The sequence below is a fragment of the Oncorhynchus keta genome, unplaced genomic scaffold (genome assembly GCF_023373465.1).
Source record: "Oncorhynchus keta strain PuntledgeMale-10-30-2019 unplaced genomic scaffold, Oket_V2 Un_contig_6736_pilon_pilon, whole genome shotgun sequence".
In the NCBI taxonomy this organism is placed as follows: Eukaryota; Metazoa; Chordata; class Actinopteri; order Salmoniformes; family Salmonidae; genus Oncorhynchus; species Oncorhynchus keta.
The window spans coordinates 168,447-187,500 of NW_026289030.1; the positions used below are offsets into that span (position 1 = coordinate 168,447).

Sequence of the window (19,054 nt, forward strand, 5' to 3'; positions counted from 1 at the left end):
CCTCTCACTGCCCTCACTCACTCATCTCCCTCCCATCTCACTGCCCTCACTCTCTCATCTCTCCCTCCCCCTCTCACTGCCCTCACTCACTCATCTCCCTCCCATCTCACTGCCCTCACTCTCTCATCTCTCCCTCCCCTCTCACTGCCCTCACTCTCTCATCTCTCCCTCCCCCTCTCACTGCCCTCACTCTCTCATCTCTCCCTCCCCCTCTCACTGCCCTATCTCCCCCTGTATTTCCCCTATGCTTTGCCAACATCTATTCCTCACCTCATAATAAAGGAGAACCTCCCCTGCATGTTGTAATAGCCACTTTGATCTGCCACACCACAGGGCATGGTGAGTGATAGCTGTAATACACCACTTCTCTACAGTGCCTGTATTAGGGCCAGGCGAGTGAGCAGCGGTGACAGCAACAGCATAATATGAGTCCAAAATGGCACCCTATTCGCTACTACTTTTAGCCAAGGCTCATAGGGCTCTGGTCAAAAGTGGTGTTCTATATAGGAGATAGGGTGTCATTTTAGATGTAGACAAAACTGTGCTGGAGTTTGCCTATCTGGGTTGATTAAAGGCCCAAAATCACAGTGTGACAGTGGCACACAAGTTTATTAGGGAGGTCTTGAAACGTTATATTAGTTTCAGAATGAAAATGTGGCTGTGGTATGTAAGAAAAAAGACCTATGGAACTAGTTACAGTTCATACTGTTGGAAACTGGTGTAGTGATAATATTGCCATTATCTTCATTCTTTACTGTTTGCCCCTTGTAATAAATGAGATGATGATGACTGCATGATGATTGTTTATGATGATGATGATGAAAATCATGAGTATGATGATCATGATGATTATTAGGATAATGATCTGAATGATGATGATGGTGAGGAGGATGATTGTTGTTATTATAGTTATTATTAATGTGACGAAGATGAATATTATGATCATCATTATGATGATAACGATGTTGAAATCTACTGAATAAACGTGAAGCTCGAACAAATTTGGCATAATCACGTACCACTATTCTCCTGTAGCCAATTCTCAAATCCATATTGGCGATGGGACGAGGGCGGCAATCAGCTGCGCAGCGCTCTAACTTTGTCCGGTCATTATTGGAGCTCCATATCGCTACTTCCCAGTCGCGCTACATTTAGAGCGAGAGAAAGAAGGAGAGAATTCAGACTTTTATTGAGACTCCGTAGTAGGCCACAGCACAACGGAATATTTAGTTGTTGTGTGCGAATTAGTTGTGTATCGATTTGATACATCATATTTGACTGCGAGTTTTGGTTGCGGTTCTGAAATCGGGGAGTGTCGCGCGGGGTGGAAATCAGGTTTGAGAAATCAGTGGGATATGTTGATCTGTACATGAGCGCAGCGCATTCTTCCGAAAGAAGGTAACATTATATATCTGTTACATCGTACTGTCATTCTGTCCAAATGTCTGTGAAATATTTGGTGCCTGTGAATGGTCTCTATCGCGCCACAGAATCAGTTTAACCAAGTGCAAGTTGATTATTTCAGCCTAAATATTGTTGTTGTTCTGGCATTTTATGTTTACAGAACACCGTTTACATGTAGAAATACGCCGCGTCATTTTTTTTGACAAGGTAGACATTCTCTGTCGCTGTTGTCAATATCGTTATTATTTGAAATACGTTTTATAGACAAGTGAACTGCCTGCTATACTGCCGTAGACATCGCTGAACTGTGCCATTAGAGCTACCCTACCCTGCGGGAGCATCCTTCACTGTCTAGAATGAACTTTCGAGAAAGCGGGAGCTCTGACAAGTCGAATGAATTTGCTATAAATCAATAATTGGCCAATGCTATTTCCAGCGGAGGGAAGCGCTTCTCCTCGGATTCCATCCATGTAGCGGTTGTGCTGTTACATGTGTCAGTTATCCAACAGCTTTTCAGTACATCGTTATAATCACATTCATGCAATATTGAACCCTGATACCCAAAGAAACGACCTACCTAGTGTCATTCATAGTAGTTTACAGACGCACATATGCCAATATCTCTATTTTTTATAGGCTATACATTCAATCTCAATCTGATTCCTTCTATTTAGGCTCATTTATGCAATCTAACGTTATCATCGGTGACAGCTGATCGCCTATTCCTGTATTTTCACACATGTTCTTGCAACATCACTGTATTGTGGAAGTATTAGACTGGCCATAATAATATTTTGATTTGATGGGAAGAGCGGTGCACCTTCTGGGTTTTTGCCTTTCTCTCCCCTGTCTTGACACTGACTGAAACATGTGCTCCCTATCCCAGGCTGCACCTCACCAACACATAACAGCACGTTTAATCGCGGAGCTAAGATGAAACCACTCCTGTTCCTGCTCTGGGAGACTGGGCTAGCTCTCTCTCTGCTCTACTCGGCTGCACAGGTACGGTACCATTCACATGGTGGCATTTAAATAAAAGTTTGATTCAATTTGATATGGCACAGTGTTTCCGAAATTGTGGGTAGGGCCCGCTAATTGGACGAGGAGGCCACACCCACTGTGGAATTGTAAAACTAATGTAAAGTGTAATGCTAGTTCAACCCTGAAAAAGGCCCTGGGTTCCACAACGTTGGTTCTGTTATAAATGATTGGGAGTGATGAAGGGTGCATCTCAGTTTTATTTCCTTAATTCTTTGAGTCTGATGTCCTCACCTCCTTCTCAAAGCATGTTGGAGGAGAATGTCTGAGGGGAGAACCTCCCCACTGGGCACAGATGTCAGTTCAACGTTCCCTATGTAGTTTACACTACTAAGTAGTGCACTATATAGGGAACACTGTACCGTTTGGGACACACAGATTCAAATTTCAAATGTATTTTATATAGCCCTTCGTACATCAGCTGATATCTCAAAGTGCTGTACAGAAACCCAGCCTAAAACCCCAAACAGCAAGCAATGCAGGTGTAGAAGCACGGTGGCTAGGAAAAACTCCCTAGAAAGGCCAAAACCTAGGAAGAAACCTAGAGAGGAACCAGGCTATGTGGGGTGGCCAGTCCTCTTCTGGCTGTGCCGGGTGGAGATTATAACAGAACATGGCCAAGATGTTCAAATGTTCATAAATGACCAGCATGGTCGAATAATAATAAGGCAGAACAGTTGAAACTGGAGCAGCAGCACAGTCAGGTGGATTGGGGACAGCAAGGAGTCATCATGTATATTATAACAGAACATGGCCAAGATGTTGAAATGTTCATAAATGACCAGCATGGTCGAATAATAGTAAGGCAGAACAGTTGAAACTGGAGCAGCAGCATGGCCAGGTGGACTGGGGACAGCAAGGAGTCATCATGTCAGGTAGTCCTGGGGCATGGTCCTAGGGCTCAGGTCCTCCGAGAGAGAGAAAGAAAGAAGGAGAGAATTAGAGAACGCACACTTAGATTCACACAGGACACCGAATAGGACAGATATACTGAGATATAACTCCAGATATAACAAGGGAGATGGTCACATCTCAAAGCTCTTGTTCCTGGCTATTTCAGTCTATACAGGTGTGTGGCTATTATTGTAGATGTGTGTAGTACATATTATTGTAGATGTGTGTAGTACATATTATTGTAGATGTGTGTAGTACATATTATTGTAGATGTGTGTAGTACATATTATTGTAGATGTGTGTAGTACATATTATTGTAGATGTGTGTAGTACATATTATTGTAGATGTGTGTAGTACATATTATTGTAGATGTGTGTAGTACATATTATTGTAGATGTGTGTAGTACATATTATAGATGTGTGTAGTACATATTATTGTAGATGTGTGTAGTACATATTATTGTAGATGTGTGTAGTACATATTATTGTAGATGTGTGTAGTACATATTATTGTAGATGTGTGTAGTACATATTATTGTAGATGTGTGTAGTACATATTATTGTAGATGTGTGTAGTACATATTATTGTAGATGTGTGTAGTACATATTATTGTAGATGTGTGTAGTACATATTATTGTAGATGTGTGTAGTACATTGCTATGGTACAGTTGGAGGATGTTCGTCTGCCTGGATATGTGTCTATTTGGAGCCAGCTGAATTGAATGTCACCTCTCTTTATGAGGATCAACCCTCAAAAGCCCTAAGGTTGATATATATATATATATATAGTGATTATAGTAGTGGGTTGTAGTGGTGTCTAATACACACACATAAACAGACACAGACACACACGCACGCGCGGGCACACACACACACACACACACACACACACACACACACACACACACACACACACACACACACACACACACACACACACACACACACACACACACACACACACACACACACACACACACACACACACACACACACACACACACAGGCTGCTGAGGGCCAGGTGATAACAGAGATCTGTTGGGCTCTGCCACTGAGTGGTGAGGCCTTTTTTTAGGATAAGGGATGCATCCCAAATGGGACACTGATCAAAAGTAGTGCACTTTATAAAATAGGGTACCATTTGGCATGCAGACAAGGCTTGCTAGTTAACATGTAGTAAGCTAGTGTCTGAAAACAGATCACACTGAAACCTGAATCTGCCAGTTGACTGTGATGTTGGACACGCTGCTTTAGGCTTCTACAGGAGACCAAAATAGAGTTGGAAGTCTGTTTGATGATTTGTTTGTATAACATGCTGGTATTGGTATTTACATGTTGTCTGTATGGAGTAAAGGGAATTACCCATAGAGATTAGAATAACTTTGAGTCTCCTCTCTAGTGTTGATTCAGTTTTCCCAATAGCCCAATGTAGGGCCCCTTTACAGCACTTGTAATTGTCTGGTTTCTGAAAGACGTGTCTGTCTGATAGGTCCAGTCCTGCATTTCATTTCTGTCTGTATGTGAGTGTAACACGTGGAGCCGTTGCGTGGGTAGTAAGTCAGAACAATGAAAGCCACCAGTGTCGTGAGGACAGGCGTGTCTGCTAAGGCTCTCTCCTAGTTCCCAGCCCTCTCACTCATCTGCTCATACAATTAGACCCTGAATCTGGTGCCTAACCTCTTAGTGACCACGGCCCTGACACACACACACACCTGCACGCATGGGTACACACATGGATGCAATAGACAACAAGGAATCCACAATTGGATCCTGGTCTAAGTGTGCAGCGCCCATCATTGTTGGCTCAATAACCCCCATTTTTTATTTAACATTGTTATCAGAAAATATTCCAAAAGTATGTAAATCGGCTCTTGTGCTGCCCCTCCAGAAGGACGGGGATAGTAGTGATCTTAATAATTATCACCCCATTTCAAGGCTTCCTTTTCTAGATAAGATTATTGAATCCTTGGTAAATGTACAACTTTGCTCTTTTTTGTCTGAGAAATGAATTTTGAATGTAAACCTCACAGGGTTCAGGCTTGGACAGAGCACTATATTACAGCAACCACTCTAGTAGTTAATGATCTTGTCAATGCTTTACACACTACAATGAAATGTGCTACTTTGTTTGTGGACCCGTCAAAAACTTTTGATACTGTTGATCAGGCTATTTTATACGTTTTCCTCAATAGGCCTGAGCTCTGTCGCCTGTTCATGGTTTCATGATTATCTTAGTGACAGAACTCAGGATGTTGTGATTGATGGGGTTAAGTCTGAATTTCTTGAATTATGTAAAGGTGTACCACAGGGGTTGATTTTGGGTCCTGCTCTCTTCACTATTTACTGTATATACACACCACCGTCTGTTAAAAATGGTGAACTTCATCTATATGCAGATGATAGTATTATGTCTGCTACTGCCCGACTTGATCTGACTGTTGATCTGACTGTTGATCTGGCTGTTGATCTGGCTGTTGATCTGGCTGTTGATCTGGCTGTTGATCTGGCTGTTGATCTGGCTGTTGATCTGGCTGTTGATCTGGCTGTTGATTTGACTGTTGATCTGACTGTTGATCTGGCTGTTTGATCTGACTGTTGATCTGGCTGTTTGATCTGACTGTTGATCTGGCTTTTTGATCTGACTGTTGATCTGGCTGTTGATCTGGCTGATCTGACTGTTGATCTGGCTGTTTGATCTGGCTGTTGATCTGACTGTTGATCTGGCTTTTGATCTGACTGTTGATCTGGCTGTTGATCTGACTGTTGATCTGGCTGTTTGATCTGGCTGTTGATCTGACTGTTGATTTGACTGTTGATCTGGCTGTTGATCTGGCTGTTTGATCTGACTGTTGATCTGACTGTTGATCTGACTGTTGATCTGGCTGTTTGATCTGACTGTTGATCTGACTGTTGATTTGACTGTTGATCTGGCTGTTGATCTGACTGTTGATCTGGCTGTTTGACCTGACTGTTGATCTGACTGTTGATCTGGCTGTTTGATCTGACTGTTGATCTGGCTGTTTGATCTGACTGTTGATCTGGCTGTTTGATCTGACTGTTGATCTGACTGTTGATCTGGCTTTTTGATCTGGCTGTTGATCTGGCTGTTTGATCTGACTGTTGATCTGGCTTTTTGATCTGACTGTTGATCTGGCTGTTGATCTGGCTGATCTGACTGTTGATCTGGCTGTTTGATCTGGCTGTTGATCTGAGTGTTGATTTGACTGTTGATCTGGCTGTTGATCTGGCTGTTTGATCTGGCTGTTGATCTGGCTGTTGATCTGGCTGTTGATCTGGCTGTTGATCTGGCTGTTGATCTGCATGTTGATCTGGCTGTTGATCTAGCTGTTTTATCTGGCTGTTGATCTGACTGTTGATCTGAATGTTGATCTGAATGTTGATCTGGCTGTTGATCTGACTGTTGATCTGGCTGTTGATCTGGCTGTTTGATCTGGCTGTTGATCTGGCTGTTGATCTGGCTGTTGATCTGAATGTTGATCTGGCTGTTGATCTGACTGTTGATCTGAATGTTGATCTGGCTGTTGATCTGCATGTTGATCTGGCTGTTGATCTAGCTGTTTTATCTGGCTGTTGATCTGACTGTTGATCTGAATGTTGATCTGGCTGTTGATCTGACTGTTGATCTGACTGTTGATCTAGCTGTTTTATCTGGCTGTTGATCTGGCTGTTGATCTGGCTGTTGATCTGGCTGTTGATCTGGCTGTTGATCTGGCTGTTGATCTGGCTGTTTGATCTGACTGTGTCTAAACTACAGTCAGCTTTTAGAGCTATGCAGGAATCCCTTTCTGATTTAAAACTTGAAAACTAAATACATACTGTTTTGAAACTCTCTCAGAATGTTTCAGATGACCTACATGTTCACTCTTTAGATGTTTCTCCAATCAAACGTGTTCCCGCATATAAATACTTATGTCTTTGAAATGTTAAAAACAAAGATGAACTGGTTAAGAAGCTAAGATTTAAAGTTGTCTTTTTCTACAGAAACAGATGGTGCCTTTCTCTAAGCCGTAGGAAGCAGATCATTCAGTCAACCTTTTATCTGTTCTTGTTTATGCAGCTGCTACTACACTTAAACCTTTGGATATCATCTACCGTAGTGCCCTTTGTTTTGTGACAGGTGAAGGTTTTAATACTCATCACTGTATCATCCTGTATCAAAAGGCTGGCTGGACTTCGCTAAAGACCCGTAGGTCTCTACATTACTACCTTTTTGTTTACAAGGCCCAACTTCATAAACTTCTATCTTATCTAACTTTGCTTTTGATGTATAGACACCTGAGTTGCCTAATCCATTCATGTGATTTGTTAACTGTTGAGGTTCCTAGGGTCTCCACAGAGCGAGGTAAATCTGCTTTTAGTGTTAATGCACCCCATTGCTCTGGTGCCGTTCTGATTGGGGACTTATTGTGGTGGAATGTCTTTTTTTTCTGGGTGATTTGTGATGTTTTATTTGGGCTTCCCATGACTGTATTTGAATGTGTATTTACAGTATATAGTTTGGGTATAATGTGTTTTTGTAAATACGGGGCGCATTTGCAAAAGAGACCCAGGTTTCAATATATTGTCCCTAAAGGTTAAATAAATAAAAATAATATGGATAGATACATATGTACGCATGACTACTCACACACACACACACACACACACACAGACACACACACACACACACACACACACACACACACACACACACACACACACACACACACACACACACACACACACACACACACACACACACACACACACAGGCACACACACAGGCACATGCACTCAGGTAGGATTTTTCTCAGGTCTTCTCTCTCTCTTCTCTCTTTCCTCTCTCTCTCTCTCTCTCTTCTCCTTCTCTCCTCTCTCTCTTCCTCTCTCTCTCTCTCTCTCTCTCTCTTCTCTCTCTCTCTCTCTCTCTCTCTCTTCCCCTCTCTCTCCCCCTCTCTCTCTCTTCTCTCTTTCCCTCTCTTCTCTCTTTCTCTCACACACAGCTGCCAGGGGTCTTTGACCGGCCACACCTGTGTGTGAGAGAGAGAGAGAGAGAGAGAGAGAGAGAGAGAGAGAGAGAGAGTCCTAGGGAACAGATGGAGGGGAACACATTATATCAGCTGAGTGCTTTAGCAGATAGCATGTCCAGGTTTATTTGTAATTCTGTTGAGTTCATGTCTCCATAATATATCAGTTGTCCATTCCCCCGCTTTATCACACACACACACACACACACTCCAACTGTGCCTCTCTCTCAGCTGCATATCGCCCCAGTAATGAGTTAACTGCATAAAACGACGTGCTAAACTCCTTAAAGTCTCTTAAAAGTGCTGATTTCACCACATTTGTGATCACGTGTCGCTGTAAATACTGCTGCTGACAGGAGCAAGGGACACAGCTTGCTCAGTCAGAGCACCGGCCTCCAGAATGCTGCAGTGATTTGTGAGTTAGACCTCAAAACACTTCTCTTTCTCCCCTAAACGCTGTTTTCCCGGACTCAGAGAAGCCCTTTCCTGCAGTCAATGACCAAAAGCCTCTTTGGCCTCATGGGTGGAATGTTATTACTTTTTCATAATTTCATAATTATTGAAGATACTTTTTTTTACGACATCTGGTGTGTCAATGTCAAACAGTTTTGTTATATTTCAGTCTTCTGTGATCTATATAAAGTGTAATATTGGGATGTTATACATTTCAACTCTATATCTGACATGGTACATTTTTATTTTTATTTTTTATTAGTCCATAACCATGTGTGTGAGGTGTATACTTTTGTTTCAAAGTAGATTTGCTTAACACTACAAATAATCTCTCTGTGTGGCCCTGATTTAGCCCACTGCAGTAATTGAAGAAGGCATCTATTTATCCTTCAAAAGTTTAACTCATTTAAACTTTTTCTTTAAAAAAAACAAAAAAACAAACTAATTACGGATGGTCTGTTGCCGGGCAACGTATGAGCCCCATACCGTCTTGGGCTCAATGTTAGTCTCCATTTTTTACGGAATTCGTGACTGATACAAAATCTCTGAATCTCTGTGTGGCCCGCTGTAATCTACTCCTGACCTGTACTATAATGTAAACTCAATGGAGAATGTCCACTGAAAGTGTTTTTCTGTTGAAGCGTGAGGGAAAGATTAAACTTGGTGGTGGAATGTTTTGGGCATTGGACAGTAGAGTCAGCCAGCCAGCCAGATAGCCAGTCAGTCAGGTCAAATGAGGATTAGTAGGGTGGAGGGTTATGGGGGCTGTAGTTAGAGAAGGGTGAGGAGTTATGGGGGCTGTAGTTAGTAGGTCCATGCTTGGCTGGGTGTCCGCCTGGATTATGACAAGCAGATGTGGGATTAGACTCACGCTTGATGGGCTTTTATTGTTGCCGTGGTTTTCTAGAGGTGCTGTAAGACCTAGAGCTCTGCTTTCCTCCTCTTCAATTTCTCTCTTTCTCTTGATCTCTCTCTCGATCTCTCTCTCCTTCTTTCAGTGTCACTCTTTCTCTCTGTCTCTATCTCTCTATCCCCCCCTTTCTCTCTCTCTGTAACCTCTTTCCTGTCTCTGTCTTTGTCTTTCTTGTATCTCTCCCTTCCCCTCTTTCTCCCTGTCTCTATCTCTCTATCCCCCCTTTCTCACTCTCTGTAATCTCTTTCCTGTCTCTGTCTTTGTCTTTCCTGTATCTCTCTCTCCCTCCCCCTCTTTCTCTCTCTCTGCCTCAGACTCCAGAGGTTACTGAGTACAAAAGTTCACTACTGGTATTGCTGTTAGTCAGGCATCCATTTTGACAGATTTAGCTCAGGTCAACAGGTCAACACTTTGTTGTTGTGTTCATTGGCAACAGAAAATAGTGAGAAGACTGTGTGTGTGTGTGTGTGTGTGTGTGTGTGTGTGTGTGTGTGTGTGTGTAGACTCAGGAATAGAAGAATAGACGGTAGAGGTCGACCGATTAATCGGAATGGCCGATTAATTAGGGCCGATTTCAAGTTTTCATAACAATCGGAGATCGGTATTTTTGGACGCAGATTTTGCAGATGACATTTTTTTTTTTTTTTTTTTTTTTTACATCTTTATTTCATCTTTATTTAACTAGGCAAGTCAGTTAAGAACACATTCTTATTTTCAATGACGGCCTTGGAACGGTGGGTTAACTGCCTTGTTCAGGGGCAGAACGACAGATTTGTACCTTGTCAGCTCAATCTTGCAACCTTGCGGTTAACTAGTCCAACGCTCTAACCACCTAAACCATATTTAGGTAGCCTAGGTTTAACCTGTGTGTTTTGTATGGGGTTTGATTGTTCCTGTCTCTGTGTAGTTGTTTTGGGAACCAGACAGATTGTTCCTGTCTCTGTGTAGTTGTTTCACCAGACAGGCTGTATAGGTTTTCACGTTCCGTTTGTTGTTTTGTATATAATTAGTTATTTCATGTATCGTCTATTCTTCATTAAAGAACATGAGTAACCACCACGCTGCATTTTGGTCCGCTTCTCCTTCAACAGACGAACGCCGTTACAGCTAAAAGAAATCCAGGTTAGCAGGCAATATTAACCAGGTGAAATTGTGTCACTTCTCTTGCGTTCATTGCATGCAGAGTCAGGGTATATGCAACAGTTTGGGCCGCCTGGCTCATTGCGTACTAATTTGCCAGAATTTTACGTAATTATGACATAACATTGAAGGTTGTGCAATGTAACAGCAAAATTTAGACTTAGAGATGCCATCCGTTAGATAAAATACGGAACGGTTCCGTATTTCACTGAAATAATAAATGTTTTGTTTTCGAGATGATAGTTTCCGGATTTGACCATATTAATGACCTATGGCTCGTATTTCTGTGTGTTATTATGTTATAATTAAGTCTATGATTTGATAGAGCAGTCTGACTGAGCGATGGTAGGCAGCAGCAGGCTCGTTAGCATTCATTCAAACAGCACCTTCGTGCGTTTTGCCAGCAGCTTTTCGCCGTGCTTCAAGCATTGCGCTGTTTATGACTTCAAGCCTATCAACTCCCGAGATGAGGCTGGTGTAACCGATGTGAAATGGCTAGCTAGTTAGCGAGGTGTGCGCTAATAGTGTTTCAAACGTCACTTGCTCTGAGACTTGGAATAGCTGTTCCCCTTGCTCTGCATGGGTAACGCTGCTTCGAGGGTGGCTGTTGTCAATGTGTTCCTGTTTCGAGCCCAGGTAGCGGCGAGGAGAGGGATGGAAGCTATACTGTTACACTGGCAATACTAAAGTGCCTATAAGAACATCCAATAGTCAAAGGTATATGAAATACAAATCGTATAGAGAGAAATGGTCCTATAATTCCTATAATAACTACAACCTAAAACTTCTTACCTGGGAATATTGAAAACTCATGTTAAAAGGAACCACCAGCTTTCATATGTTCTCATGTTCTGAGCAAGGAACTTAAACGGGAGCTTTCTTACATGGCACATATTGCACTTTTACTTTCTTCTCCAACACTTTGTTTTTGCATTATTTGAACCAAATTGAATATGTTTTTCATTATTTATTTGATGCTAAATTGATTTTATTCACTTGAATAAGTGTTCATTCAGTATTGTTGTAATTGTCATTATTACAAATACATTTAAAAAATCGTCCGATTAATTGGTATCTGCTTTTTTTGGTCCTCCAATAATCGGTATCAGTATCGGCGTTGAAAAATCATAAGCGATCGACCTCTAATAGACGGGCACATGGCTGTTATCTCCCTCTGACGATGGTGTTGGGGTAACAGCTACGTAATCACAGGGTGTTCTTCTTGGAGCCTTCCTGACATCAACACCTTCTCTCTGTAGTGGAGGGAGACTCAAAACACTCAGAGGGTATTAGCACTGCTAACGCGTTTTCTCCAAAGACTAGAGCAGGTATCCATGTTGTTGCACCACAGAGATTTTCATTGCAATCCAGTGAAGGATACACAGTATGTGTGCTAGAGACTGTAGCTGCCCTGTAGGCAGAGGAGGGTGGGGTGGGAGTGGTGTTCCCATGGCTCCTGTTTGGATACAGAGGGGTTAAGGGGGCACGCAGTAACCACATTGTGTTTGAACAGCTGTCTGTTACAAACAACAGACTGAGTGATGACAGGAAGTCACCTGGGAGGTCAACAGGAAGAGGAAGTGGTCAGGGGTAGATTTGATGTCACTCTATACTGTGATAAAGGCACAAATGAGAAATGGCTTTCACAATAAAAACCATGGAAATCCCTGAGGGAGATGGTCTCTGTGTGTGTTATAGAGGGAATAGTATGTTAACTTGTTATTATCCATTAATGCAGGTTTTCACAGCAGTCCCAGCGTGAATCTCCCTATATCAACCCTTCCCTCCCTCTCTTTCTCTCAACATGTCCCTCCCTCCCTCTTTTTCTCTCAACATGTCAACCTCTCCATCCCTCCGTCCCTCCCACTTTTTCTCTCAACATGTCAACCTCTCCCTTCCTCTCTACCTCTTTTCCTCAACATGGGAGGAAACTCACTGATGAGGAGATTTAGCAGTTCACAGAAACATCACGTGTGCTGTTAGCTGACTCTGTTGTGACTCTTATCTTGGTTTGGGTGGATTCTACCATGGGTTCATGGTATTGCACTGGGGCCATAAGACCGACTCTTTATAGTAGGGGTACACTTGGTGTCGTGGGTGTGTTCTGGTGTAGTGTGTTGTTGATTCACCACAAGTGTGTGTGTTTGTCTACAGTGTATTTGTGTGTTACTGTGCAAGCTTGGAGTGTGTTGTCAATCTTGTGCTGAGGCCCCTAACACCACAATTCAGTGTTAGCGTGTTGTCAATCTTCTACAGGGGCCCCTATAACCCAATTTTGAAGCCCTTGGATGCTATCCATCTTTGATTCTGCCATGCAAACTGCCCTGGCAGCCACAGGCACCAGTCCTTCACAAATTGGACTCCATTAGATCCTTGCAGGCGATAGCATTAGCGCCAGCGTCGTCGCTAGCCAGTCTCTCAGTGTCAATCATTAGCATGGATTTCACAGTTCTGTTCAAAGGGGAAACCCAAAACCCTGGCGCAGGATGACAATAGTAAGTGCAATCTGGAGTACAATCTGGAGTAATGTAATTTTGACCATGTGGCTGGGCTAGTGACGGCGGCTAGCCTAGCGTGTCTTAGCGTGTTTTGTGTTATCGCCGTTGTCCTTGTTTATTCACAGTTTGGCTCCTGTTTATTTTTCGGTAGTGGATTCATTACGTCTTGGAATGTCGTTATCAAGACGAGTCTTGCCAGTGAATTTCCTTTCTGTGGTTTATTATTGATATTACTCCAGCCCCGGCTGACTCTCTCTCACAGCTGTATGTGTGCCTGCGTGTGTGCATGTGTGTATGTGCGTGCATGTGTACGTACGTGTGTGTGTTTCAGCCATCCATTTAGTAAAACTCTTTCCCGGCCAGGAACAAAATCATTTTCACGTGTGGGTGTTATTAAAGGGACAGTGCAGTCAATTCTCCTGTTTTTTAATGATATTTCCACACATGAAAATTATGACAATGCACTTTTAGTGTAAGAGCTTTAAAAAAAACACCTGGAATTTTAGCCTGTTCAGAAGGGAGGGAATTTTTGACCCACAGCATGACATCACAATCACACCTGATTATTCTGATGATTTGCATATGTGTCCTCCTACATTAAAGGGGTAGGCGGGGTAGCCTGTTCAACTCTGAGTGGTTGTTTTGGATGATGTACAGTACACCTGTGGTACCCACTCTGTTCATTTCAGTCAGTAAATAGAAAGTGACATATCATTTAAAAGCTACAGCACTTGTCTTTTTGGAAATGAAACCCAAACCTTACTACTTGCAATGCCATAAGAATGCCCCCCTCCTTCATATTCATAGAGTATGCAATTTAGGTCAAGTCACGAAAAGTGCAAAAATGTTGCATGCATGGAAAATGCCATTTGGGGTGCCATGTGGGACACAGATTGCTTTTACATCTTGTGGTGGAACAGCTAACACACCAGCTGCCTGTGGGCCCTGGTCAAATGTAGTGCCCTATATAGGGAATAGAGTGACATCTGGGACTCAGCAAAGAACTATGAACTCTGGAGGATAGCAAACTAATGTTCCCTAATAAAAGACACATAGTGAAGGGATGCGAGGCAGAGGTAGAGGTTCTCACATACTGTTTGTAGGGCTTGTGTATGGATCAGTGGGTGAGGAGGTGTAGCTGTTCAAAGCAGATGAGCTAACTCCCTCTGCCTGTTTATTGAAATATCTGCCCATGTCTGTTTCTCAACCTCTGATCTGTGGACAGTTTATGTCCCAGGGATGGTACTCATCGGTCCCTCAGATGGTAGACTGACAATCTCTATACTTGTTACAGTGAGGGAAAAAAGTATTTGATCCCTTGCTGATTTTGTACGTTTGCCCACTGACAAAGAAATGATCAGTCTATAATTTTAATGGTAGGTTTATTTGAACAGTGAGAGACAGAATAACAACAAAAAAATCCAGAAAACGCATGTTAAAAATGTTCTACATTTATTTGCATTTTAATGAGGAAAATCAGTATTTGACCCCGTCTCAATCAGAAGGATTTCTGGCTCCCAGGTGTCTTTTATACAGGTAACGAGCTGAGATTCGGAATGCTCCTAATCTCAGCGTGTTTCCTGTATAAAAGACACTTGTCCACAGAAGCAATCAATCAATCCGATTCCAAACTCTCCACCATGGCCAAGACCAAAGAGCTCTCCAAGGATGTCAGGGACAAGACTGTAGACCTACATAAGGCTGAAATGGGCTACAAGACCATCGCCAAGCAGCTTGGTGAGAAGGTGACAACAGTTGGTGTGATTATTTGCTAATGGAAGAAACACAAAAGAACTGTCAATCTCCCTCGGCCTGGGGCTCCATGCAAGATCTCACCTCGTGGAATTGCAATGATCATGATAACGGTGAAGAATCAGCCCAAAACTACATGGGGGGCATCTTGTCAATGATCTCAAGGCAGCTGGTACCATAGTCACCAATAAAACAATTGGTAACACACTACGCCGTGAAGGACTGAAATCCTGCAGCGCCCGCAAGGTCCCCCGGCTCAAGAAAGCACATATACATGCCCGTCTGAAGTTTGCCAATGAACATCTGAATGATTCTGAGGACAACTGGGTGAAAGTGTTGTGGTCAGATGAGACCAAAATTGCGCTATTTGGCATCAACTCAACTTGCCGTGTTTGGAGGACGAGGAATGCTGCCTATGACCCCAAGAATACCATCCCCACCGTCAAACATGGAGGTGGAAACATTATGCTTTGGGAGTGTTTTTCTGCTAAGGGGACAGGACAACTTCACCGCATCAAAGGGACGATGGACGGGGCCATGTACAGTCAAATCTTGGGTGAGAACCTCCTTCCCTCATCCAGGGCATTGAAAATGGGTTGTGGATGGGTAGTCCAGCACGACAATGACCCAAAACACACGGCCAAGGCAACAAAGGAGTGGCTCAAGAATTAGTACATTAAGGTCATGGAGTGGCCTAGCCAGACTCAATACCTTAATTCCATAGAAAATCTGTGGAGGGAGCTGAAGGTTCGAGTTGCCAAACTTCAGCCTCGAAACCTTAATGACTTGGAGAAGATCTGCAAAGAGGAGTGGGACAAAATCCCTCCTGAGATGTGTGCAAACCTGGTGGCCAACTACAAGAAACGTCTGACCTCTGTGATTGCCAACAAGGGTTTTGCCACCAAGTACTAAGTCATGTTTTGCAGAGGGGTCAAATACTTATTTCCCTCATTAAAATGCAAATCAATTTATAACATTTTTGACATGTGTTTTTCTGGATTTTTTTGTTATTCTGTCTCTCACTGTTCAAATAAACCTACCATTACAATTATAGACGGATCATTTCTTTGTCAGTGGGCAACCGTACAAAATCAGCAGGGGATCAAATACTGTTTTCCCTCACTGTATGTAAATGCCTCCTCCAAGAAGAAAATACCCTTGCAGGTAGGGTTGTATATTTTGGGGAATATTCAGAGGTGGAAACTTTCCCTGGGAATTAACAGAAATTAATGTTAATACCATTTAAATGTTGTTGTTTTTTTGCATTGGATATATTTACCATATCATATAGAGACCGACACATAAACCTTTTACCTTATCATAAGTAGACATAATTAAAAATGATTAAATCCTTACAATAGAAATAAAAACAACAATTTTGTTACGAATTGAACTTTAATTAAATGAGTTGACTCTTCACATTGGTGATTTCACTGAACAACAAAAGAAAGGGAATATTGAATGAACCCCAATGATCCATCACATCTCCCAAAAATGTTTTCAACATACATCTGTAAAATGATGAACTACAACTTTGGTTGTCTTCCTCAGGCTTCCTTGTCTTCTCCCTGGACCTCCTCAATGTCCACCTCTTGAATATCAGACTCTGAGACCTCATCTTCACTGTCACTTTCCAACCTTGTTGAGGATGGCTCATTGTCAGGCTCAAAAAGCCTCAAATTTGCCTGGATGGACACCAATTTTTCAACCCTTGTATTAGTCAGCCAGTCTCCACACATCAGATAGTGCCCGTGGCATTTTCCTGTGAAGATTAGAAGAAAAAATATATATATATTTTTCCATGTACAGATAAAAAGTGTTAGCAGATAGATTTATCAACTTTCTTTATAAGATAAATGTTTTAAAATGAAATATGTATGGAAACAGGTGAATTAACACTCCTCAGTTAGCAGGCTCAAGCAAGCTAAAATCCACATGGTAGCAAAAACTAACTAGCAGAAATTGTTAACAAGTTAGAAATCATTTAAACACACTTTGCTGTAGGCTACTATTTACTAGTTAACAAAAAAATCATGTCATATAAAATATATTCACCCCACCCAGTATTGTAATCAAAACTTACCAGAAAGCATGTAGTCCTTGGCTTAGACAGTGTAGTAGTGTGGGTTCAATAGCATCTCATTAGTGTGCAAGATCTTGAGAATAAGCTGTACATGTGATGGAAGAGTGTACTGCACATGTGATGGAAGAATGCACTGTGCATGCAGAGGGTTGTAATTCCATTGAATTTGGGATAGTTTAACCAAAATATGCCACTAGACCTAGAATTGCCTTATGTGTATCCCACAAAAAAGGTTCACTGTTATAAGCAATATTTTGGGGAAAATTTCCAGAAAATGACCTAACATTTCCCGGAAAGTTTCCAACCCTTTGCAACCCTACTTGCAGGTCTCTGCTATAGAAGAGTTATTACAGCACATCTAGTATGGTACCAAACTAGGCTGCTCTGCTCTGCCTGCTCCCTCATCTTCTCTCTAATGCAGGTTCAATGTCAGCAGCCCTGGTATTTGAGCCAAAGCTGAAGAGTGAAAAGATCACTTTCTGTCCTCACACCTCAGGCACCAGTCACCTCTTCACCCCACAGCTGAACCTCTACTGAGGACTGCTCTATGGCCAACCCTGTGGCCTGCATGGGCCAATGTGTGTGTGTGTGTGTGTGTGTGTGTGTGTGTGTGTGTGTGTGTGTGTGTGTGTGTGTGTGTGTGTGTGTGTGTGTGTGTGTGTGTGTGTGTGTGTGTGTGTGTGTGTGTGTGTGTGTGTGTGTGTGTGTGTGTGTGTGTGTGTGTGAGGTGTGTGTGTGAGGAGCAAGTCACAGGCTTGTGTGAAAGACTCTTTCATTCACATGGACAGTGTGTCCATTCAGTCTCCTCTCAGCTGCAAACACACTGGCTCCATTTCCACTCTGGGTTCTCTGCCAATCAGCTGGTTGGAATCTGTTTCTCTCTCCTCTCTGTCACTGTCTATCTGATTTATCTCACTCTACCCCCCTCCCCCCACCGATTCCACCGATTCGGCCACGTATGCAATCTCCAGAATGATTAAATCAATGATTTAAAGTTACAGTTGCACTTCAGTTTATGTGACAAAATAACTAAGTATACTGTAGATAATCATTGTACCATCTAAACTGCTGTGAAGTATATTTTCCATAACCAAATATATTGTTAATTCAGCTGCTTAAAGCTGGTGTACAAAACAGAAAGTAAAAAATGCTAAAATAAAATGGGAAGCATGGAAATGGCACACGTAGAACATATCTACCGCTTCTTAGACTTGGTTTTAAGTAGAATGACAGATCTATAACTCAATTTCTATGTGAATTTGGTTGGTGTTTCAAAAAAGTTATATATTGCCACTTCTAAATGAACATTTTAAAGAAGTATCATCATGTAGAATAGAATATAACTTTATTATTCCCACAACTAACAATCAGCACAGAACACACATTTGGGAGGAGCACAGCGTAGGGCGTCATTACAAAAAGCAAACATTTTAATAATAGTCTTTATTTAAATTGATCAAAGTCAACAACAAAAAACTACATATATATATATTATAGGGATGTAAAATAAATAAAAAATAGAGTTAATCTCAGGATTTGCAATGTTCAAATTCTTAATTTGCTCGAATTAAGCTGTAATTTAAGATTTTCTTACAAAAAAGCATTAAAAGAATATTGACATCCTGATTTTTCTAAAGTGATCGTTAGCAACATTAGGTAAATTGAGAAAGCACACTTTCGTTAACCTCAATGTCAACTTGTTTTTAGATTGCTTTGTTGGTTTTAAGCTGTATATATTATATATTTGGGATGTTTTCAGTGTATTTTGAGTGCTTTCAGACAATGCAAGTTATCGAGTAAAAAAAAGATTGCACAGAAATTACAAGAAGTTAATTTGAGTTATGTGATTA

General features: G+C 41.9%; 1 long non-coding RNA gene across 1 annotated transcript in view; it reads left to right on the plus strand.

The window, feature by feature from the left end:
• Window positions 1–1,064: 1,064 nt before the first annotated feature.
• LOC127926078 (uncharacterized) overlaps window positions 1,065–19,054 on the plus strand; it is a 28,404-nt gene continuing 10,414 nt past the window's right edge. Inside the window, exons 1-2 of the long non-coding RNA XR_008123222.1 lie at window positions 1,065–1,398; window positions 2,291–2,406. This is a non-coding gene — a long non-coding RNA (uncharacterized LOC127926078). The remainder of the gene's footprint in view (window positions 1,399–2,290; window positions 2,407–19,054) is intronic.